This window comes from Lagenorhynchus albirostris, chromosome 3, assembly GCF_949774975.1.
Source record: "Lagenorhynchus albirostris chromosome 3, mLagAlb1.1, whole genome shotgun sequence".
In the NCBI taxonomy this organism is placed as follows: Eukaryota; Metazoa; Chordata; class Mammalia; order Artiodactyla; family Delphinidae; genus Lagenorhynchus; species Lagenorhynchus albirostris.
The window spans coordinates 167,051,633-167,075,791 of record NC_083097.1 but is presented as its reverse complement, the minus strand read 5'-3'; the positions used below and the strand labels follow the sequence as shown (position 1 = coordinate 167,075,791).

General features: G+C 49.6%; 1 protein-coding gene across 3 annotated transcripts in view; it reads right to left on the bottom strand.

Moving 5' to 3' along the window:
* TINCR (TINCR ubiquitin domain containing) overlaps positions 1–24,159 on the bottom strand; it is a 52,586-nt gene that overhangs the window by 7,506 nt on the left and 20,921 nt on the right. The window contains exon 3 of one of the 3 annotated variants that reach the window (XM_060145506.1): positions 13,875–13,943. The exons of the other annotated variants lie outside the window; for them this stretch is intronic. The gene's annotated coding sequence lies outside the window, so the exon portion shown is untranslated. The remainder of the gene's footprint in view (positions 1–13,874; positions 13,944–24,159) is intronic. 3 annotated transcript variants of the gene reach the window in all.

Sequence of the window (24,159 nt, the reverse complement as noted above, 5' to 3'; positions counted from 1 at the left end):
TCTGAGCCTCAATTTCCATATGCATCCTTGGAAGAGGCTGGACTCCTTGCAGTCCTGACACTAAACCCTAAACCCAACCCTAATGTCCCACTGCAGGGCCTGGCCGACCCACAGCAGTCTGGCCGGATCCATAGAGCAGGGCTCCTGACGCACCCTCACCCTTCAGAGCCCCCAAGACTGGAAGTTTCCTGGGACCCAGGGCAGCGAGTGAGCAGGTGAGGGTTAAGGCCCTGGTAGTGGATAGGTCTCAAACCTCTCTACTCTTGGAGGCCCTGCCGGGCGCTCCATCTTCTGCCCAGTGGGGGCCGCATTAGCCGCTCAAAATCTATTCGGGGGAAATTAGAGCAGAGGCCTCTGCGACAATCATGGGTCATTCTCGTCTCTGGTTCCCAGGCTCTCCTGCAGTGATGATAGCCCAGCAGCAGGTCTGAGCAGGGGGACACAGGAGGATTGGGGGATCCCAGCCGGCCGGCTGCAGCCCAAGGCCTTCTCCAAGCCAGCCGGGGAAAGAAGAGTGCAACCACTGGGAGTTTTAAGGGAGTCGCTTCTCTGCTCCACCACCTTTGATGGCTCCCAGCTGCCAAAATTTCAGTCCAGATGGTCCAACTTGATAAATAACAAGTCTTGGCAGCACCAGGGGAGAAGCCCAGTCTCCCAGCTCTCCCTATTTCTTCCCACCAAGTCTGTGGGTTCCCTGAATATCCTCCAGCCTCTGTGGCTCAAGAGGCAAAGTTGGGCTTGGTTTGCATTTTATTCAGAAGTAGGGTGGGCTTCAGGAATGGTTTGATCCAGCATTTGAACTTGTCATCAAGAATCGAAGTGTACTCTGTCTTCTGACATCTAGTCCCAATCTCTTCCCCAAATTCCTCAAGCTCTTCCAGCCCCAGGTTTTTGCTCACACCTGGCTGGCCAGTTTCACCCCTCCTAACCAACCCCCCACCCATTCCACAGCCCAAATGTCATGCCCAGAGGCAGCACAGCAGTGCAGTCCCTGGAAATGAAGGTCAGGAAGTCGGCTGTTACCCAAGCAAAGAATTCTCTGCCCTTCTCGAGGCCTCAGTTCCCCACCTGGGATAAGAGAGGTTGAATTCAAGGATCCTTAGAATCTCTTTCAGCTCTGAGGTTCAGTGAGTCTGGGGCCCCCATAGGAGGTGCTCAACAGGGATTAGTCCTCTCAGTGGCTATTTTAGTCATGGTAATAACAGCCACGTTAGTACATGCTTCCTATGGGTAAGGACCATGCTAGGTCCTTCAGTCTGTGATGAGGTGAGTTTGTTTGTTTGGTTTTTTTAAGGATTTTTTGATGTGGACCATTTTTAAAGTCTTTATTGAATTTGTTACAATATTGCTTCTGTTTTATGTTTTCATTTTTTGGCCATGAGGCATGTGGGATCTTAGCTCCCCGACCAGAGATCAAACTCGCACCCCTGCATTGGAAGGCGAAGTCTTAACCACTGGACCACCAGGGAAGTCCCTGAGGTGAGGTTTTAATCCTCACCTCCTGTATGAAGTACGTGTTAGTGTTAGCTCCATTTTACAGGTAAGAAAATTGAGGCCCAGAGAGATCTAGCATCTTGCCAAAGGTCACACAGCTGGTAGGTGGCAGAACCAAAATTTGGTACCTGTGAATCTCATTCCAGACTCTACAACCTTAGCTCCCATGCTACAGCACCTTTGGATCTCCTGGCCAAGATTTCTGGGTGCAAATCTTCAATTCAGGCAACAAGAAGGTGGGTAGAAGGAGACCTCTTCACCCATGAATGCATCTCCAGGTTTGTAAGAGAGTCAATGGACTCGGTTTACCTCCTAGGAAGTCCCCCTTTCCACATTGCTGACAAAAGAAACTCCCTCTTTCTGAACCTGTGGAAAACTCAGGTTCAGAAAGGAGAAGCAATTCTCCTAGGGTCTCCCAGCCAGGCAGTGCTATGGTGTCTTATATCAGGCAGGATGGGCTTGTTGTGCGGTTACAGCAACCTTATGGAGCCAGCCTCCAAGATGGCCCTCTGAGCCTCACCTCCTGGTACTTGTGCCCTTGTGGAGTTTCTCACACCCTGAGTCAGGGCTGACCCATGTGGTCAGTGGAAGTTTTGAGGGCCAAGTCATAAAAGACTCTCCAACTGCCACTTTGCTCTCTCTGGGACCACTCACTATGGGAGAAGCCAGCTACCATGTTGTGAGGAGGCTCAAGCAGTGCTGTGGAGGGGAACTGAGGCCTCCCACCAACAGCCCCAAGAGGGGACCAGCTTGGTAGTGGCTCCTCCAGCCCCAGTCGAGCTTTCAGATGATGCAGCCCCAGCCGACAGCTAGACTGCAACCTTGTGAGAGTTTCCGAACCAGAATTGCCTGGCTAAGCTGTTCCCAAATTCCTGACCCACAAAACCATGAGCAGTAACAAATCGTTATTTTTGAGCCACTAAGTTTTCAAGGAATCTATACAACCATAGCAACTGGAGCAAATCCCAAAATCGTACTGGCCTTAAGACAACTAAGGCTTGGGGCTTCCCTGGTGGTCCAGTGGCTAAGACTCCATGCTCCCAATGCAGGGGGCCCAGGCCTGATCCCTGGTCAGGGAACTAGATCCTGCATGCTGCAAGTAGGAGCCCGCATGCCGCAAGTAGGAGCCCGCATGCTGCAAGTAAGAGCCTGCATGATGCAAATAAAAAGAACCCGCATGCCTCGACTAAGACCTGGCACAGCCAAATAAATAAATAATTTTTTAATGTTAAAAAAAAAAGACAGCTAAGGCTTATTTATCACTCACACTGTATTCCCAACACAGGTTAGCAGGAAGCCTGTGAGTCCACTGTATGCAGGCATCACGGCAGATGGGTGGAACAAGGTGGTCTCCAAGGCGGGGAGAGGACAGGGAATTGCACACTTGCTTTTAAAAGGATTCCACCTGGAAGTGAGGCACATCGATTCTGTTCATGTTTTCTTGGCCATAGCAACCCCTGGAGCCACGGCTCACTTCAAAAGTCATGTGTATTAGGTTGCTAGGGGGCTGCCATCATGAAGTACCACCAACAAAGTGACACAAACAACAGAAATGTATTATCTCACAGTTCTGGAGGCCAGAAGTTCGAGATCAAGGTGCTGGCAGGGCCAGGCTCCTCTGAAGGCTCTAGGGAAAGATCTGTTCCAGGCCTCCCTCCTGGCTTTTGGTGGTTTTTTGGCTTTTGGCTGCATAGCCCCCATCTTCACGTGGCATTTTCCCTGTGTGCGTGTGTCTCTGCATCTGAATGTACCCTTTTTATAAGGACATAATTTATAGGAAATTAAGGACCCACCCTACTCCGGGATGACCTCATCTTAATTAATTACACCCGCAGTGACCTTATTTCCAAATAAAATCACCTGCTGTGGTACTGGGGGTTAGGACTTCAACACATGAATTTGAGGGGACAGAATCCAATCTGTAACAGCAGGGAAGTGCAACTGTATCATGTCCCTGGCAGGAGGAGAACTGGAATCCAGCAAACAGCCCTAGTAACCACGACACATCCATTTATTGAGCACCTACTGTGTGCTAAATCCTTTACCAGCCTCCCCACATATGCTTTCTTATCCATCTCTCAACAACCCTCCCAAAGAGATAGTCTCATCTCATTTTATTGTTGAGGAAACAGGTATCAGAGATCACAAGACACTTGCCTAATGTCACACAGCAAATCAGAGGCAGTACCAGAGAGAAGTCTGTTCCACCAGCTCACCATCTTTCTTCCCACAGAGTTTGCGGGTCTCCTGAATTTCCTCCTGCCTCAGTAGCCTACAGGGTAAAGTGGGGCCATGCTTGGATTTAATGCGGAAGTAGAGTGGACTTCAGGGAGGGTTTGATCCAACACTGCAACAGGTCAGCCAGAATACAGGTTTATTCTCTCCTTCCTCTGCCACATCCGTCCTAAATCTGGTTCCATTGGGGTTGAATGGAGGCTGTTGACAGTGACAGTTAGGGTTGGGGTGGGGGGCGGTAAGGGAGAGAGAGAGGGAGAAAGAGGGAGAGAGAGCAGATTCAGGAACTAGGCTGCATTTGAAGCTACCCTGCTCTACTTGTTTTTGTCATACTTAACAGCTATGCCCAATATTAATTTATCATGCTCACTGTTTTACGTCTCTTTCTCCCCCCCCCCCCCACTGGACAGTCAGCTCATGAGGACAGAGATATTTGACTGGCTCTGTATTGTATCTTAAGTGCTCAGAACAGTGCCTGGCACATAACAGGTACTCAGTAAAGATCCAGTGAACGAATTAAAAACGCAGGATCGTGCTTAGACAAATCACGCTTCTCTCCTGGGACTGAAGTTTGGGTCGGCCTCCCTGGAGGCATGAAGCTTATGGCCAAGCAAACTGGGGGTTCTGTTAGGTAGGATAACAGAGGGCTGGGTATATATTTCCCTGGCTTTCTCTCTGCAGTGTTGCTGTGTCCCTTTCCCAAAGGCTCAAGTCTGGGTAGGTGGCCCTTCCCATACAGCTCTCTGAAGGGTCCTCCCCTTCCTCCCTCAGATCTGGGGGTGGTAGGGGCTCCCCACTGTCGCTAGCCTAGGTGCTGCATCTTCCCTTAGGAATATCCTTTAACCTCACCACACTTCCAAAAATAGTACCTTTATTCAACTTGCTACAAATTACCCAAATTTGGGCGGGCCAGCTATGTGCTGCTGGACCCTATATCTCTCCATCTTTCCACTTGCTGCCCCTGTGCTCATCAAACTCCACCCTCCTCCACCCTCTCCAAGTCACAAAAGAGCCTAGTGAATGCAAGCAGAGATAAAAGGGAGTGTCTACACCAGCAGAAGCTCCACGTGCTCAGAATATACACTGTCGGGTTTCATCCTATTTGCTTTTCCCATGTGGTGTCACTGAAGCCTCATGGACGTTATCAATCTCTTTTTACAGATGAGGAAACTGAGGCTCAAAGAGGTCAAAGTATGTTGCCCAGGGGCTTCCCTGGTGGCACAGTGGTTGAGAGTCCGCCTGCCGATGCAGGGGACACGGGTTCATGCCCCGCTCCAGGAAGATCCCACATGCCGCGGAGCGGCTGGGCCCGTGAGCCATGGCCGCTGAGCCTGCGCGTCCGGAGCCTATGCTCCGCAACGGGAGAGGCCACAGCAGTGAGGCCTGCATACCTCAAAAAAAAAAAAAAAAGTATGTTGCCCATGGAGGTGGTAAGTCCCAAAGCCAAGTGTTATGTGTAGAATTGTGTGTCCCACAGAAGATACCCTGGGATCCTAACACCTGGTACCTGGGAATGTGACCTATTTGGAAATAGGGTCTTTGCGAATATAATTGCATTAAGATGAAGTCATCAGATGACCCAGCAATCCCACTACTGGGCATAAACCCAGAGAAAACCATAATTCAAAATGAGACATGTGGACTTCCCTGGTGGCGCAGTGGTTAAGAACCTGTCTGCCAACTCAGGGCACACGGGTTCGAGCCCTGGTCTGGGAAGATCCCACATGCCGCAGAGCAATGAAGCCCATGCACCACAGCTACTGAGCCTGTGCTCTAGAGCCCGTGAGCCACAACTACTGAGCCCACGAGCCACAACTACTGAAGCCCATGCACCTAGAGCCTGTGTTCCACAACAAGAGAAGCCACCACAATGAGAAGCCACCACACCACAACGAAGAGTAGCCCCCACTCACCGCAGCTAGAGAAACCCGTGCACAGGAACGAAGACCCAACACAGCCAAAAATAAATAAATAAAATAAATAAATGTATGAAAAAAAGAAAGAAATGTACCCCAATGTTCATTGCAGCAGTATTTACAATAGCCAGGACATGGAAGCAACCTAAATGTCCATCAACAGAGGAATGGATAAAGAAGATATGGTACACATATACAATGGAATATTACTCAGTCATAAAAAGGAACAAAATTGGGTCATTTGTAGAGACATGGATGGACCTAGAGACTGTCATACAGAGTGAAGTAAGTCAGAAAGAGAAAACCAAATATATATTAACACATATATGTGGAATCTGAAAAAATTGGTATAAACGATCTTATTTACAAAGCAGAAATAGAGACAGATGTAGAGAACAAATGGATGAAAACCAAGTGGAAAAGGGGTGGGTGGGTGGGATGAAGTGGGAGATTGGGATTGACATATATACACTGTTGATACTATATATAAAATAGATAACTAATGAGAACCTACTGTATAGCACAGGAAACTCTACTCAATGCTTTGTGGTGGCTAAATGAGAAAGAAATCCAGATATATGTATACATATAGCTGATTCACTTTTCTGTACAGTATAAACTAACACAATATTGTAAAGCAACTATATTCTGATAAAAAAATGTAAAAAAGAAGAGACAGGAAACAAACAAACAAAAAATAAGAATGGAAAATTGTTCACTTTATTTGGGATTGATGAAAGCCTTACTAAATGAGATAAAATCTGGAAACCATAAAAAAATACTGATGTTTCACTGTATGAATTCTAAAAATATCTATATAGCAAAAACACCTTAAAGTCAAAATCCCCCCCAAAAAAAAACCAAAAAAAGATGAGGTCATTAGAGTGGTCAAATCCAAATATGACTAGTGTCCTTATAAGAAGAGGGAAATTTAGACCCAGATCCACACACAGAGTGGACAGCACCATGTGAGGACACAGACCCAGGGGGAAGGTGGCCATGTGAAGACAGAGAGAGATGGGGAGATTTGCCAGCCCAAGCCAAGGAATGCCTGGGGCCACCAGAGGCTGGAAGCAGCAAGAAAGGATCCTCCTCTAGAAGATTCAGAAGGAGCATGGCCCTGCCGACACCTAGATTCTGGACTTCTAGCCTCCAGAACTGCGAGAGAATAAATTTCTGCTTTTTTGTGATACTTTGCTACAACAGTCCCAGGAAACAAATACACCAGGCTTCTGCCTTTCACTTCTCTTCCTGACTGCCTGTTACTTAGGATTCTCCCAACTCCAACCCTCCCCATAGATGCCCAGAGCCCAGAAAATCAAATTGGTCTATTCCTTATGTAAGGAACTTCTAGATTTCACCTTTTTCTCCTCTTAGCTTTATCTTGGCATGGTGTCTAAGAGAGCAAGGTTGCAATGTCACCTTTCACCAGTAGAGGTCTCTCTCTTTCTCTCTCACACACGCACATGCACACACTTCTATCCTCCAACTACACATGCATCCCTGCCCTGGTTTGCAGTGGGGTGAAACTGTGAAACTTGAAACTGTGTATGTGATCCTCTAGAAGTGAGGGAGGGACTTCCCAGACGGTCCAGTGGTTAGGACTTGGTGCTTCCACTGCAGGGGGCACGGGTTCGATCCTGGGGAACTGAGATCCCACGTGCGGTGCGGCCAAAAAAAGGAAACGAGAAAAAGAAAAAGAAAAAATCCCACAGAAGTCAGGGAGACCTCAGCATTGAGATTTACAAGGACATGGGCTCATGGAGCTGGGCCCTTCATGGTTGTTGATTCTAAATGTGTGAGATGCAGCAAAGGAAACTGTAAACAAAATGAAAAGACAACTTACAGACTGGGAGAAAATATTTGCAAATGATGTGACTGACAAGGGATTAATTTCCAAAATATACAAATAGCACATACAACTCAATAACAACAACAAAAAAAAAAAACAGCCCAATCAAAAAATGGGCAGAAGACCTAAATAGACATTTCTCCAAAGACGACATACAGATGGCCAAGAGGCACATGAAGAGATGCTCAACATCACTAATTACTAGAGAGATGCAAATCAAAACTACAATGAGGTACCACCTCACACCGGTCAGAATGGCCATCGTTAAAAAGTCTACAAATAAATGCTGGAGAAGGTGTGGAGAAAAGGGAACCCAGCTACACTGTTGGTGGGAATGTAAACTGGTGCAGCCACTATGGAGAACAGTATGGAGGTTCCTAGAAAAGCTAAAAATAGAGTTGCCATATGATCCAGCAATCCCACTCCTGGGCATATACCCAGATAAAACTCTAATTCGAAAAGATGTACCCCTATGTTCGCAGCAGCACTGTTTACAATAGCGAAGACATGGAAGCAATCTAAATGTCCATCAACAGATGAATGAATAAGAAGATGTATGCATATACAATGGAATACTACTCAGCCATAAAAAAGAATGAAATAATGCCATTTGCAGCAAAATAGATGGACCTAGAGATTATCATACTAAGCGAAGTAAGTCAGAAAGAGAAAGACAAATACCATATCATATCGCTTATATGTGGAATCTAAAATATGACACAAATCAACTTACCTACAAAACAGAAACAGACTCACAGACATAGAGAACAGACTTGTGTTTGCCAAGGAGGAGGGGAGGTGGGGGAGGGAAGGATTAGGAGTTTAGGATTAGCAGATGCAAACTATTATATATTGAAAGGATAAACAACAAGGTCCTACTATATAGCACAGGGAACTATATTCAATATCCTGAGATAAACCATAATGGGAAAGAATAAAACAAATTTGTGAGACAGGTTATATCAGCCTGATTTTAGAAACTGGAAGGCTGAGGACCTGAGAGGGGCACTGCCACAGGCCTCCTGGCTTCCATATGTGGTCTCACATTATATCCTTAAGGTCTTCTTTTTTTTTTGGTCTAACATCTAGTCTTTCAGTAAATCCTGTCCCCTCTGCCTTCAAAACCCATGCAGGGGCTTCCCTGGTGGCGCAGTGGTTGAGAGTCCGCCTGCCGATGCAGGGGATACGGGTTCGTGCCCCGGTCCGGGAAGATTCCACATGCCGCGGAGCGGCTGGCCCATGAGCCATGGCCGCTGAGCCTGCGCATCCGGAGCCTGTGCTCCGCAACGGGAGAGGCCACAACAGTGAGAGGCCTGCGTACAGAAGAAAACAAAAAAACAAAAAACCCATGCAGAACCTCTCTCCTCCTCTGCCTCCACCTGGCTCACCCCATCATCAGCTGCCTGGCCCAAGGTAGTTGCCTCCTCCCTGGTTCCTGGGCTCCCACCCTCACCCCCCACAGCCTGTCCTTCCTGCAGCAGCCACCAGAGGGCGCCTACTCCAATGTCACCTCCTCACTGAAGCCCCCTACGGTTAATTTTAGTCTCAGTTTGACTTGGGGGGGGCGGGGCCCAGATCTTTGGTTAAACGTTATTTCTGGGTGTGTCCGTGAGGATGTTTTCGGAAGAGAGAAGCATTTGAATCGGTAGACTGCATACAGCAGATGGTCCTCCCCAGTGTGTGTGGGTGGACCTCATCCAATCCGTGGAGGGCCTGAATAGAACAAAAAGGTGGAAGAAGGGAGAATCCGCTCCTCTGCCTGACTGCATGAGCCGGACATCCATCTTCTCCTGCCCTTGGACTGGGTCTCCAGCGTATGGACAGCCAATCATATGACTTCTAGTTTCCAGAATCACGTGAGCCAAATCCTTAGAGTAAATCTCTTTCTAGATGTATATACATCCTATTGGTTCTATTTCTCTGGAGAAACCAACCTCTGAAACTGCCTTCTTTATTTATTAACTCACCAACTAATTCTTCCTCTTCCCCAACTAGAATTTAAATCACCTGGGGGCAGTCGTTTTCTCCATCTTGGTGGCTGGATCCCCAATACCTACAACGGTGCTTGGTATACAGTAAGTGCTCGATATATGCTGGCTGGATCGAATCACTGGCTCCAGGATCTGTACAGCCCTGCGGGGAGGCAGGTGAGGGACCCAGAGGCCCATGTGATGGTGGCAGAAACTAAACGGAGCGACTTTTCCCTGGACTATTACACGGTCAGCCACAGACCCAGAACTTGAACCCGGGTCTCTCTGTGCTGCCACAGCAGGCCTGGTCCCTCTGAGCTTTGGAATAACAAGGACACAGAGCTCAGAAGTGAAGATGGGGAAGAAGGTGGGCCCTGGTCATTCTCTGTAGAGGGCCATCCTCTGTAGAGGGCCATCCTGCACACTATGGGGTGTGGAGCACCCTCCCTGGCCCCCACCCACTCAATGCCAGGCGCAGCCCCCAGTGTGACCTCCACCAACGTCCCCAGACACTGCCCAGTGTCCCCTGGCTGGGCAGAATCATCTCTGGTTGGAACCACTGCCTTGCAGAACTGGCTCCTTGCCCGCCTCCCCCACTGCTCTCTATACGTTCCCGCAGTGCTTACAGGCGGGGTGGGAGACCGCACATTCCAGGCTGGGCTCTGTCTGGCAGGCGGGAGGCCTTGTCCAGCCCGCCCAGTCCCTTCCAGACCCAGGGAAATTGGATTAACTCGGAGAAGCTCGCCAAGACGATCCGTCATGCCATCTGAAGGACGGCGTATTGATCTCCAGGTGGCAAAAATATTACATGATATCCCTTTTTGTTATTTAAAACGCTGCTTAAGCAATTCCGTAATGGAACTCCCTGGCCGGCCGGCAGCCTCTCCGGATTGGGTGGAGGATGAGAGAATGTGAACGCGGGCCTGTGCTCCCCCGGGGAATCGACGACCCCCGGAGGACAGCTCCATTTTGCTGGCGACATGTGCAGCTTTGATTTATTAAAGACATAACAATGATGAATATAGCTGATTTATAATCAACTTGTCCAGGGCCCTAATTGATTTCTGGGGTGAAGTTTAGAATGGGAGATATTGACACCTTGAGTGGAGGGCCACCGGCCTTGGGGATGGGCCGTGATAGGGTGGCTGGCGGGTCCGGTAGGAGGATGGAACGGGGAGATGGTGGCCTGAGTCTGACAGCGTTTCTTGCCACCTCTTGAAGTTTGGGGTTTCTGCTCAGCTTTGCCTGAGATATTCAAGCCCAGATGGACGCCACCATTTCCAAATGACTGAGGCGGGCCCTGGCTCCAGCAGAGGGACATGTGCCATATTGCCCACAAATCTCTCAGCGTGTTCTGTGTTCGGAGACTTCCTTAGTAGTATATACGGTGGCCATGAGAGCCTGGCACTGTGTATGTAAATGAATCTGCCCCACAATGTCCAGAACCTTCTCTTCCTCCAGAACCCTATGCTAAGACTGCCACATTTGGCCAGTAAAAAGACAAGAGGCCCAGTGAAATCTGAGTTTCAGACCAACAGCAAGTGAATTTTAGCATAAGTATATCCCATGCCGGAGTTGGGATATACTTATACTAGAGAATTAGTATAAGTATTAGTATAAGTATCATCTGCAATTCCAGTTTAACTGGGAGTTTTGTATTTCATCTGACAAACCTATGGTGACATTCAAGACCCCAACTCTCAAGACCCCCACAGGGTCGAAAAGATACGTGCACCCCAGTGTCCATAGCAGCACTGTTCACAACAGCCAAGACATGGAAACAACCTAAACGTCCACCGACAGATGAATGGATAAAGAAGATGGGGTGCATGTATACCATGGAATACTACTCAGCCATAGAAAAGAATGAAATAATGCCATTTGCAGCAACATGGATGGACCTAGAGATTATCAGACTGAGTGAAGTAAGTCAGAGAGAGACAAATACCATATGATGTCACTTCGATGTGGAATCTAAAAAAATGATATAAATGAACTTATTTACCAAACAGAAATAGACTCACAGACATAGAAAACAAACTTATGTTTACCAAAGGGGAAAGGGGGGGGAGGGATAAATTAGGAGTATGGGATTAACATATACACACTACCATACATAAAGTAGATAAACAACAAGGTCCTACTGTATAGCACAGCAAGCTATATTTGATATCTTGTAATAAACAATAATGGAAAAGAATATGAAAAAGTATATATATATAAATAAATCACTTTTTCGTACACCAGAAACTAACACAACATTGTAAATCAACTATACTTCAATTTAAAAAAAGGAAAAAAATATGGGCCCGTTCACATGATGAGGAGATTTTGAGGCAAGAGGATATTCAGTGTCTGCCCGAGATCACGTGGTGGCTGACTTAAGATTCAAACCCAACCCTGAGGTCTGAGCCTTGCAAGGCTTCCGAGATCCCACATTGCTTTCAGAGGGAAAGGACAACAGATTTTCTTTCTAGGCAGTGATAGGTTATCCTGGTAGCAGGTCTGCCTTGTTATTGCTGTGTGACCTTGAAAAGAGCTTGGTCTCTCTGGGCGTCAGTCTCCAGCACAGGAAAATGGGCGTGATCATGGGGTCTCCATCATAGGGTGCTGGGAAGGAGAAAGTGATTTGTGGTTGACCACACTGGATGAGCACCCAATACACAGGAGGGGTAACTTGGGTCTCCCCATGTACTAATAAAGACAGAAAGAGACAGAGAGAGACAGAGAGACAAAGAGAGAGATAGCAATAGAGGGAGTCAGAGACAGAAAGAGTCAAGGCAGAGAGACAAAGAAGACAGTGACAGAGAGAGGGGTGCACCCCATTTGGAGATGGGGTGGACCCAGAGGGTGGGAATTAAGTCTGCAAATCAACAGGTCCTAGCAGTTTCTGTAAGGGGAGGAGAGAGCAAAGCAGGAGCCGGAGGGATACAGGATCCGGAGCTCAGGGGCCGGCAGCTGCCTGTGCCCAGTCTCCGTGACAGCCCTGTTGAGCAGTTTTAAGTATCATTAAAGATAAAATAATTTTCCCCCCTGAGTCGTGTGACTGACATGGTGATGGCCCCACCGACAGGGAGAAGGTCAGGCTGGAATGTAATCATTTTTTTCCAGAGGGATGGCACAGCAGCTGGGAAAGGGGAAGGGACCTGAGACTGTCCCCAAACCCTCTAAGCTCTCAGCTGCAGGGCAGGATGGGGCCACGGGGACAGTGAGGGCCAGGGGGACTTCCTGAAGGAGGTGTGCTTGCTGCTGGGATTGGAAAGAGAAGGCATCCCAGGCAGGGGAGACTGCAGAAGCAAAGGTGTGGAGGTTGGATATGTCTTTTCATACATCTTCCTACTCCCACCTGATGTCAATTCATTAATCCCAGCTTCAGACCTTCCAGGGCTCCCAGCTACCCACCCCACCTCAGGGTTCAAATCCTGGCTCTCCCTCTTATTTGCCATGTGATCTTGGGTGTATCACCTCCCCCTCCTAGCCTCAATCTCCTAATCTGTAAAACAGGATCATCATAGGACTTTCCCACCCCGCGGATACGGCGAGAACTCAAAGAAATAACAGTGGTGTCAACGCTTTTGGCTGCAAGTAACAGGAAAAGCCAACTTAACTTAGTCCAACAATAGGAACCATTTTTCATCTTATACAATGAATCATTAAGATCTTTACTCAAAAGGTACCTCTTCCAAGAGCCTTCACTGATCAATCCCTGTGCTCGCTTTTAATACCCTCCTTTATTTTTCTCCCTAGTACTAATCATTTCCTGAGAATATTTTCTGCTCCCTCTTCCTCCAAATGTCAGCTCCCCAAGGACAGGAATTTTTATCTGTTGTGTTCACACGTTCCCCATGGCACACAGAGGGTGCTCATTAAATGCTTGTTAAATAAATGGATGACTTCTTCATCCAAGGATGATTCAGTTATTTAAGAACAGAGTCCTGTGTCTTCCTCAGGATATCTACCATGTTGCTCCTCATGGTCCAAAATGCTTGCCAAAGCACCAACCATCACACCCTTGTTCCAGCAGCAGGAAGGAAGAAGCGTGGAAGGACAAAGGAGGCTTTCTCCAGTGCACTGTCTCCTATACAGAGCCTTCCAAGAAGCCCCTCCCCAAGTCTCATTGGCCAGGACTCAGTCACATGGCCACACCTAGCTAGCTAGCTGCGAGGGAGTCTGGGAAATGGAGTCTTTAACAGAGTGCCATTCCACCTCTCCCAGAATCTAGCAACCTGTGTGAGGAAGGCCAGGAGGATGGATGTTAGGAGGCAGGGAACAATGGACATACCCCTGACCCTCTACCTCTGCCAATGCCAGTGACCACCTGTATTAGTTTTCTCCGGCTGCTGTAATTTATCCAGTTACCACAAACTTAATGAAACACAGTAAAAGAACACAAATGTATTATCTTACAGTTCTGTAGGTCAGAAGTCCCACGCGGGTCTCACTGGGCTAAAATCAAGGTGTCGCCAGGGCTGGTTCCTGCTAGAAGGGAGAACCCACGTCTTGCGTTTTCCAGCTTCAAGAGGCTCCCTGCATTCCTTGACTCCTGGCCCCTTACGCCACCTTCACGGCCAGCAATGGCAGGTCAAGTCCTTCTCACACTGCCTCTCTCTGTTTCTCCCCTTCCTGCCTCCCTCTTCCATATTTAAGGCTTACATTGGGCCCACCTGGACCCTCTCTCTCTTAAAGTCTCTTAAAGGAAGACCAGCAACCTTCATGCCATCGACAACCTTAATTCCTCTTTGCCATGCGACAGGGATTTGCTGAGTTGTGGGAATTACAAATTTCACCCTCCTGGGCCTCCCCAATCCTCTTCACAGCCTCCACGAAGGAGAAAACACCACGGTACCCATTGCCCAGATCAGAACACTGAGGCCCCCGGAGATTGAACAGCTTGCCCACGGTCCCCTTAAGGCTCCTAAATTCCAAAAACTGGAATTTGAACCCAGGCGTGTGTGATTGCAGAGCCCGTGCCTCCTTCAACGAGGCCGTTTGTAACCACAGCTGTGGTCTGTCATTGCTATTATTAGGGTTATCATTCGGTGAGTACCGGCTATGCCTGCACCAGCCTACAGGGTTCACGCTGACCCTCTAGAGAAGAGAGTTACAAAGCTGAGCACAGAGGCACAGGGAGACTGAAGGGCACTCCAAGGTCACCCAGTGGGTGGCAAAGCCAGAACGTAAGCCCAAGTCCTCCTGGCTACAGACCACTGTCGTCCCCACCTCTGGGGAGAAAGCTATTGCCTAACAGAGGCCACAGAGGACCCAGCTAGGGTTTTCTGGCAGCACCAGGGGCTCACTAAGCCCTTTCTCTTCCTGGCAGAGGCTGGGGCAGCAGCAGTCAGGGGGGAAGCAAGCCAAGTGCTGAGTCTGCAACGTGACATGCCTCCGCGAAAGCCACCAGCCACGTGGCCATGGAGGCCCATGGCTCTGGGGATGATCAATCTCCCCCCATCCCTCTCGCTGGCTGCCACCCTCCTACCACCACCCTGGCGCCCTCTGTCTCTCCCTCTCCCGGTCTCTGCCCAGCTTCCTGCATCCTGGGGGAGGCATCGTTCCAAGACCACCCAGGGAAGGAAGGGCAGCCCCCCATCATGGAAACGCTCAGAGGCAGGATTCACCAGTCGGAGAGAGAGTAGAGGGTAGGGGCACAAGTCATGAGGTCCGCGGACCAGGTCCCCACTTCAGCTCCTCCTCTAATGCTGGGCCAGCTAATTCATCTTGCTAGCCTCAGTTTCCTTGTCTGCAAAATGGGTTTGAGAAAAAGAATCTACACTGTAGGACTGACGTGAGGGTTATGTTAACTATGACAAGCACTTTGGATATTGACAGTAGATAAATCCTGTGTGAGGCCAGAGGAGATTTCAAGGTAGTCTGGGAAGGCTTCCTAGAAGGGGCAACATTTGATTTGGGCCTTAAAATATGAGGAGAATTTGGAGGGACTGGCAGAAGGGAGAGGGAAGATCTGGTGGGTGGACGAAAGAGTTGGGACTTTGCTACAGGTAATAGGGAGCCATAGAAAGTTCTCCAGCAGGATGGTGAGAGCATCAGTCCAGCTAAGATTTTTAGGGCGATGAGCCCAGCAGCAGGTCAGGGTGGGTCTAAAGACCTAACCTCCAAAGCAGAGCCCATCAGGCTTCCCTCATCCCCCCACTGGGGTGCCTGGGACTGGGCAGTGATCCAGGCACCTGAGGTGGAGGAAGAAGATAAACACATGGGTGCTCATAAGAGGAAACCAAGGCACAGAGAGGGTTACTAACTTGCCCAGAGCCACAGGACAGGCAAGTTCCAGGGCTGGGATTTGAACCCAGGCAGTCTGGTTCCAGCCAAAGCAGTTCTGCAGTTGCCCCCAGGACCTCAGAATGTGACTGTATTTGGAGACAGGGTCTTTAAACAGGTAATTAAGTTAAAATGAGGTCATTAGGGCGGCCCCTAAACCAATATGACTGGTGTCCTTATAAGAAGAGATTAGGACACAGACACACACAGAGGGAGAGCATGTAAGGACACAGGGAGAAGACAGCCGTCTGCAAGCCAAGGAGAAGAAACCAATCCTACCAACACCTTGTCTCAGACTTGTCTCCAGCCTCCAGAAGTGTGAGAAAATAAATTTCTGTTGTTGAAGTCCCCCAGTCTGTGGTACTTTGTTATGGCGGCCCCAGAAAACTCATACACTGCCCATGTCTCCAACAGTTAGGGCTCTTTGGTCTGAAAATGACAAAACAAAACAAACAAACACTTGATTTGGATTGGCTTAAGCAAAAAGCCAATATATAACAAAATATATAGCTTCAGGCACAGTTTGATCCAGGTGCTCAACTCATGACAAGATCATCTGCTTTCCTATTAGTTCCATTCACACGGAGGTGCTTCCCACATGGCGACCAGAGAGCTCCTAAGAAGACCAGGTTCCTATAAGCTCAGCAACCCCTGAGGAAAAGAGTATCATTTGTCCCCCTAAATCCAGCTAATTGTTCAGGAGTTCACTCTGATTGGGCTAACTTGGGTCATGGTGGGTGGCCCTGAGCCAATCACTGAAGCCAGAGGTTCAGAATCCTGATTGGCCAGCCCTGGGTGTTTTTTGATTGGGCTCCCCCAGAAAGAGACCCTGAGGCAAGGATGGGGGGATTACTGTGTAGGCCACTGTGACCCACTGGGGGCCTCTAGGACACTGTGTAGAGCATGCCTTGGAGTTTTCTCAACAGAAGCAAAAGGGAGCTGCAGTATTTATCCACCAACTTCCCATCTGTAAAGGCTGAGGGCTGCAATAACTCTCCCGTCTTCTGGCTTGGCCTGCCTGTGGCTAAGTGAGCTCCAACAGTCTTAAAAAATACCTTCAGAGAAATGGTTTCAGGTGTTCACAGGAAGTAGGCTTTGCATGAAGTGAGCCCAAGAGGATATCCATGGGGCTGCTGCACTGGGTCGCAGCCTCCCTCCATGGAGCCCTGCCTGAACTTCATGAACCAAAAGCAAGACAGGGGAGGCCCCCCCACAGGAAAATCCAAGGCACTGTTCCAGAAGAAGAAAGGATGCAGAAGACGTTAAAAAGCCAAAAATGGTCTAACTGAAGCCAGTTTTCCTTCATTCTTCCCATGAATCTCTACGTTCCCACTGACTGCACCTTTACATTTTCCTCAAATTTTCCAAGACCCTCGAGCCCCTTATCAGTCCAAAGGGACTCTCTCAAACATTAGACAGAGGAGCAGGGGACGGGATGCATGGGGCCATTCCCGCTGTTACTTCTGTGACTGCCGTAAGGTGTCATTGTGGAACAACGGTCTTGCACAGCCTTGTCTGTTTTTCCCTTGCGTGTCCTAAGCCAGACAGATCCTTGCACGGTCCCCAGTGGAACCCCAACTTGGGTCCCCAAGGTTAGAGCCGAATGGCTTACACTCATGAATCCGTTCAGGCCTCAATCACCAAGCTAGACACTTGGACAGGGGAAATGACACACCAGACACACCAGGACAGGGGAAATGAATGAAGCAGGACTTCCAGCCCCCGTCACACTCTGTATTAGAACCAACCAGCTTCTTCCCCCAACCCCCCTCCCACTTCCGTTATAACTAAGTCCCCACTGGGACACCACTGAGTATCTTTTTCTGCCTTTACATCTCCCTCGGGGCCACCTCAACCCATCAGAGTGAACCACAGAAGGGAAGGAAAAGGAACATCAATCCCATCGCTCCCAAGAATTCCACCTCAGGAACTCCCTGGTGGTCCAGTGGTTAGGACTCGGTGCTTTCACTGCTGTGCACCTGGGTTCGATCCCCGCTCGGGGAACTAAAATACCGCAAGCCAAGCTGCATGGCCAAAGTGAAAAAAAAAAAAAAGAGCTCCACCTCATTGCCACTGGCCCACTCTGCACACCAAGGAGTTTGGGGAGAGATGTATCAGTCAGCTATTGCTGCATAACAAGTTGCCACAGATGCAGCAGAGTAAACCAACACTCCTTTATTATTTCACAGTTTCTGAGGGTCAAGAGTCCAGGCACAGCTTAGCTGGCCCTGTACTCCAGGGTTCCTTCCCTGCAAGATGTCAGCTGAGGCCACAGTCATCTCCAGGTTTGACTGGAACCTGGAGCAGGGTCTGTTTCCAAGTTCAAGAGGCCTTGCAGGCTTCTGCTCACTCTCCTAGAGCCCAGCTGCCATGCAAATAACCCCAGGCTGGTCTGCCAGAAGAGCATCCCTGCTCTTCATGGAAGAAATCCATGGAAGAAAGCCCAGTTGTCCCATCCAACGGCCAGCTGACCCCCAAACGAGGGAACCCAGCCAAGATTTGCAGAGCTGCCTGCAACCCCAAGTTGAGTGCAGAGGCAGGAATGAGCCTGGTTGAGATTAGAAGAATCACCTAGCTAATCTGCAGACTCGTGAACCAAAATAAATACTTAGTGCTTTCAGCCATTAGATTGGGGGCTGGTTTCACAGATCCAATCTGCTACAGCATCATCATCACCATTCCCCCATGACGATGGGCATCCACTTAAATACGAATAAAACTAGGAGGAACCATTCAACTGACTCTCCCTAAATAAAGAAGTTCTACTTCACAGAGCTTAGCTGTCTCAACTCTACAAAGGAAATGTGGCTGGCAGCTTCTCCTGATTAAAACATGTGAAGTTCCACTTCACCAGGCATCACCATACGCTCCTTTTCCGTCCACCTTCCCAGGGAGGCTCAGGAGGGAGGGGACGCTCTTCCAGGCTTGCAGTCTGGACCAGGGGCTGGTCAGGGGCTCTCAGGACCCTTTGGCTGCCCTAAATGGGACCCCTCCCTGCCATCCTAGTCCGGGGCGCTTGCTACAGAGATTCCCTAAGGATCTGTTGGTCTTTTCTTTCCAACACCCCAGACCCTCTCAAGACGAAGGAAGAGGGACTTCCTGGGGGTCCAGTAGTCGAGACTCCGTGTTTCCACTGCAGGGGACACGGGTTCAATCCCTGGTCAGGGAACTGAGATTCTGCATGCCATGTGGTGCAGCCAAAAAAATAAAGTCTATTACGTTAAAGAAGAAAGAGAAGGAGAAGAAGAATCCATGCGAGGTGGAGGATGACAGAACTGGCTGCGGGAAGCCTCAGACCCCAGCACTGGTAGACCGGGAACAACACAAGCAGTGTTCCAAACTTGGCTGTGACCTTGAACTTGTCACTGTCCAGAAACACTCGGTAAATAGGTGATATCTCCTGATCACTCCCCTGACCCATCCCTAAGACCCCTGGACCTCCTCCAAGATCTGGCCACTGACAGCACTGCTGAGACCTGGCCCCAGCAAGTCCATTCTCATTGGTCAATGCCACAGCCATACCTGTAGCTAAATATAGTTAATATCACCCCCAAAAGCAAGAGTTCCCAGCTGAATAGCTCGATGATCAAGGGCAGAAACTCTAGAATTTGACCCATGTATAAACCTTAGAAAAAGTGAAAGAAGTAAATAAAGGATGGAACGATGATCCTTCCACACCACGAAGTCCTACGCAACTGTACAAAAGAATGAGGACTCCCGTGGAAGGATCGCCAAGATACTTTAAGATTAAAAAGCAAGAGTAATGGATACAGAGTTTCTGTTTGGGGTGATCAAAACAAAAACACATTTCGGTGGATGGATGGTGGTGGTGACTGCACAGCAATGTGAATTACGTAAAGCCACTCAGCTGCGCACTTAACCATGGTTCAGATGGTAAATTTTATGTCAGGGATGTCTGGCCACAATTGAAAAATCAGGGTGGGGGGCAGAGGTAAAGGTTTTGTCTCTCAAAACCTTTGGGACCCCATCCTGTGTCTGTCACCCTGCAGCCCCTCACGGTAGGCTTAGAAGTATCAGGAGCCAGTTTAGAGAAACTGAGACCCAGAGAGGGTGGGGAGTTGCCCAGAACCACACAGTAAGGAGGACGCGTGGCCAGAACATAAGAAACTCCAACGGAACCCGAATGCATAAGACAGTCCCACGCAATCCCTCTCCAGGGAGTGGTTGAGTTTGCTTAAGCTTCTAGGGGGGCGGCGGGGAGGCCAAATGAGAAGGAAGTTGTTTTTTCCTTGTGGGAGCCGTGGGAATCCCTCCCTGGGGAGAGGTGCTGGCTGGTGAGGACATCCCTGGTAAGTCTCCGATCACAAGATTAGGTGATTTCATTATTGTCTGCGAAGCCCTCGGGAGGGTTGGCGCTTACAGATAATTACCCGTGATACAGGGCGCTGGAGTCGTCAAGGAAGGCTGAGCCCACTCGGAAGATGGGGCCAAGGTGTTGGGGCCAGGAAGGTGCTTGAAAACGGCCCCATCCATCACCTTCGTGCAGAGGAAGGGGCTCAAGAAGACAGAGAAGGGGGAACCCGTCCAAGGTCACACAGCCAGGCAGAGGCAACATACTCCGTCATAGCCACCCAAACCTGAGGCAGGTCCTATCCCCCCTCTGCCCACAGCCCTCCAGGGCTCCCACCTCCCTCGGGTTAAAGCCCAAGTCCTCCCCGTGGGCCACAAGGCCCTGCACGACCTGCCCTCACCTCCTCCCTCTGTCCCCCGGCTCCCTCCAGCCCAGCCCCCGGCACCTAGCAAATGCTCAGAAAAAAATGAAAGGACCCAATAAAGAATAAATGGGCAACTGGAGCACATCTGGGCTCTGAAAGGAACTTCTAGCCCACAGCCTCTGCCTGGACTCCTCTCTGGATGAGGAGCTCACTACGTCCCAAGGCTCCCACTTCATCTCTGAGCTGTTCTGGTCATTAGCAAGGTCCTCTGCAAAATCTGGGCTGAGTTTTGTGCCCTAGAGAGAGAGAGAGAGAGAGAGAGAGAGAGAGAGAGAGAGAGAGAGAGAGAGAGAGTGTGTGTGTGTGTGTGTGTGTGTGTGTGTGTGTGTGTGTGTGTGAGTGTGTGTGTTGTGAGGGTTGGGGGAGTGACATGAGGTCATGAGCAGAAATTCTGGAATCTTTGCAGGATGGTCACTGTTTTGAATCCTTGGAAAGCCTTCCCCTAAAGCCCTGGGGGTGAGGTTGGTCCAGACTGACTCTCTCTCTCACACACACACAGAATTTGTCTGTCTCTATTTATCTCTCTCCTTTTCTCTTTTTTGTCTCTGTGTTTCCGTCTCTGGGTCCCCACGCTGCTCAAAATCACCCAGATACACAGATACCGAAGCAGCTTCTCAGCCCCGAAAGAAAATTGCCAGCCGCCCCAGCAGCAGAATAATTGAACCGGTGGGTGGCCAGGATTGAATCAAGTGTGAGGGGGTGAAGCGGGGAAGCTGGGGCAGGGCTGTGGCGGACGAGCTTAGCTCTGGGCAGTGGGAGTGCAGCCGTGTGGGCTGCAGAGGGGCCATGAAATCTCACGAGCAAGTCTGGTCCCCCCCAAAACCACTGGCCCCCCCAGACAATCTGAGCCCTGCAGAAAGAGCTAGAGGTCTGTGTCTAGGTACCCCCTCAACACACAGTCTGCTGAATCCTCAGAGCCACTTGGCAGGGCTGGGATGGGGGGTTTCACCCAGGTCCACTGCCAGGGGCAGCCAGGTTCATTACCATTCATTCATTCATCCACAGATTTTCTCATCCCCACCCACGCACCTATCCTTCTATCCACCCACCCACCCAGCCAGCCATCCTCCCATCCCCCAACCTAAATGCCCCACTCACCCACCCACCCATGCAGCCATCCATTCCCCCACCCAACACCCAACCCACAGGTCAACCATTCAACAAGCACTTATTAAGCTCCTGCAGAGCTCTCCTTTCTGCGCTGGGTCCTGGAGACACCGGGATAAAAATGACAGCCAAGGCCCCTGCTCAACTGGGGAGATTAGCGTCTAGCTGGGAAGAGAAATGTTAACAGACAGTTGAACAAACCACTCCATCACAGAAATGGTGACAGTTCCTGAAGCCATGCCCAGGCTGCCCTGGGATATAGGATAGGGGTGTGGGGCTGGGGATGAGACTACTTAGGTTGGGAGGCCACGGAAAGGCTTCCAGGGGGAAGAATGTGACAGGCAGAGGGAACAGCGTAAGCAATGGAGAGGCCGATGTCCAGTGTCTGGTTCAAGGACAGGGCATGTGAAGTTGACCCTGGACAGGAAGTAGGGACACTGGATGAGAAGTAGGTCGGAGGGAAGTTGCTGACCGCAGAGAAAGGGCTCTTGGGGCTTGTCCAGTGCAGATGGGCAGGACTCAAAATAGGGGACAGGAGGGACTTCCCTGGTGGCGCAGTGGTTAAAAATCCGCCTGCCAATGCAGGGGACAGGGGTTTGAGCCCTGCCGGGAAGATCTCACATGCCATGGAGCAACGAAGCAGGTGCGCCACAACTACTGAGCCTGCGCTCTAGAGCCCGTGAGCCACAACTACTGAGCCCAAGTGCCACAACTACTGAAGCCCGTGCGCCTAGAGCCTGTGCTCAGCAACAAGAGAAGCCATCGCAATGAGAAGCCCGTGCACCGCAATGAAGAGTAGCCACTGCTCGCTGCAACTAGAGAAAGCCCGCACGCGGCAACGAAGACCCAACGCAGCCAAAAATAAATTAATTATTTTGAAAAAAAGTAGGGGTGAGGAGGGACTTCCCTGGTGGCACAGTGGTTAAGAATCCGCCTGCCAATGCAGGGGACATAGGTTTGAGCCTTGGTCCGGGAAGATCCCACATGCCATGGAGCAACTAAGCAGGTGTGCCACAACTACTGAGCCTACGCTCTAGAACCTGCGAGCCACAACTACTGAAGCCCGCGTGCCTAGAACCTGGGCTCTGCAACAAGAGAAGCCACCGCAATGAGAAGCCCGCGTACTGCAACGAAGAGTAGCCCCCCACTTGCTGCAACTAGAGAAAGCCTGTGCGCAACCAGATCCAACACAGCCAAAAATAAATAAATAATTTTTTTTTTAAAGAAAGAAACTTATTAAAAAAAAAATAGGGGACATAAATGGGACTTCCCTGGCGGCCCAGTGGTTAAGACTCCACGCTTCCACTGCAAGGGGTGCTGCTTCCATCCCTGGTTGGGGAACTAAGATCTCACATGCTGAGCAGTGCAGCTAAAACATTTTTTTAAAAAATAAAGATAAAAATAGGGGAAAAGGGGCTTCCTTGTCCCCTAGAGAAAGCCTGTGCGCAACGAAGACCCAACGCAGCCAAAAATAAATTTAAAAAAAAATAGGGGACAGGAAGGCAAAGGAGATGAGAAGGCACAGCCAGAGAGGTGAGAGAGAAGCCAGGGGTGGTGGAATCCCAAAGCCACTTTGCCCAGATTGAGAACTTAAGGTCCAGGGATCGTGGAGTCCCACCTTCCGCCCAGGCTCCACCAATAACTGCCATGTCCCTTCCTAGCGTTGGACAGTCACAGAGGCCCTGAGGATCGCTGAGGGAGACCTTCAATAGCTGCTTTCTCATCCCAGCCCCACCAGCCCTCACTGGCCAAGCCACACACCTAATCTAGCAGCCTCCACGGTCTCATCTGTGAAATGGGTACATTTCAGCCACTGCACCAGGCTATGGGAAAGTGCTGAGGTCAAGATGACCCCAGCAAGAAGTTATTGTGTCCTCTACACCATGATTAGCATGGCCTCCTTGCTCCTGCATCATTCATTCATTCATTCATTCAAAAAATATATATTGAGTACCCAAACACTGTTCTGGGTGCTGAGAATACAGCTGTGAACAAAACAGACACGGTTCCTCTGTCCTCAAGGTGCTGATATCAAACTAAAGTAAGACTTCGACTTCCCTGGCGGTCCAGTGGTTAAGACTCGCACTTCCACTGCAGGGGGCACAGGTTTGATCCCTGGTCGGGGAATTTTTTTGCCATGCAGCGCAGCCAAAAAAAAAAGGAGACTAAGACAGAGAGTAACACACCAATGACTAATCCAATTTCAGGAAGCAGTAAGAATTCTAAAGCAGGGAAAGGGGACAGAAATGGTCGCGGGGAGATGCCTTATCTCTGGAGTAGGCAGGGAAGGCTTCCCTGAGGAGGTGACATGTGAGCTGAGACTGTATGGGGAAGTGTGAGTCTGGCCAAGAGTTTTGGCAAAAGCATTCCAGACAGCAGGAATAGCAAGTGCAAGGGCCCTGAGGCAGGACCAGGTTTGGCATTTTAAGAATCAGCTCTGTTTTTGTGGCTGGAGTGAAGGGAGGGAGAGGGAATGGGACCCATGACCCCTGATCACCCATCCCTGGCACTGTTTGCCTCTCCTCCATTGTGATCCATACCGTGTGCCATGCTATACATTTTTTATATTTATC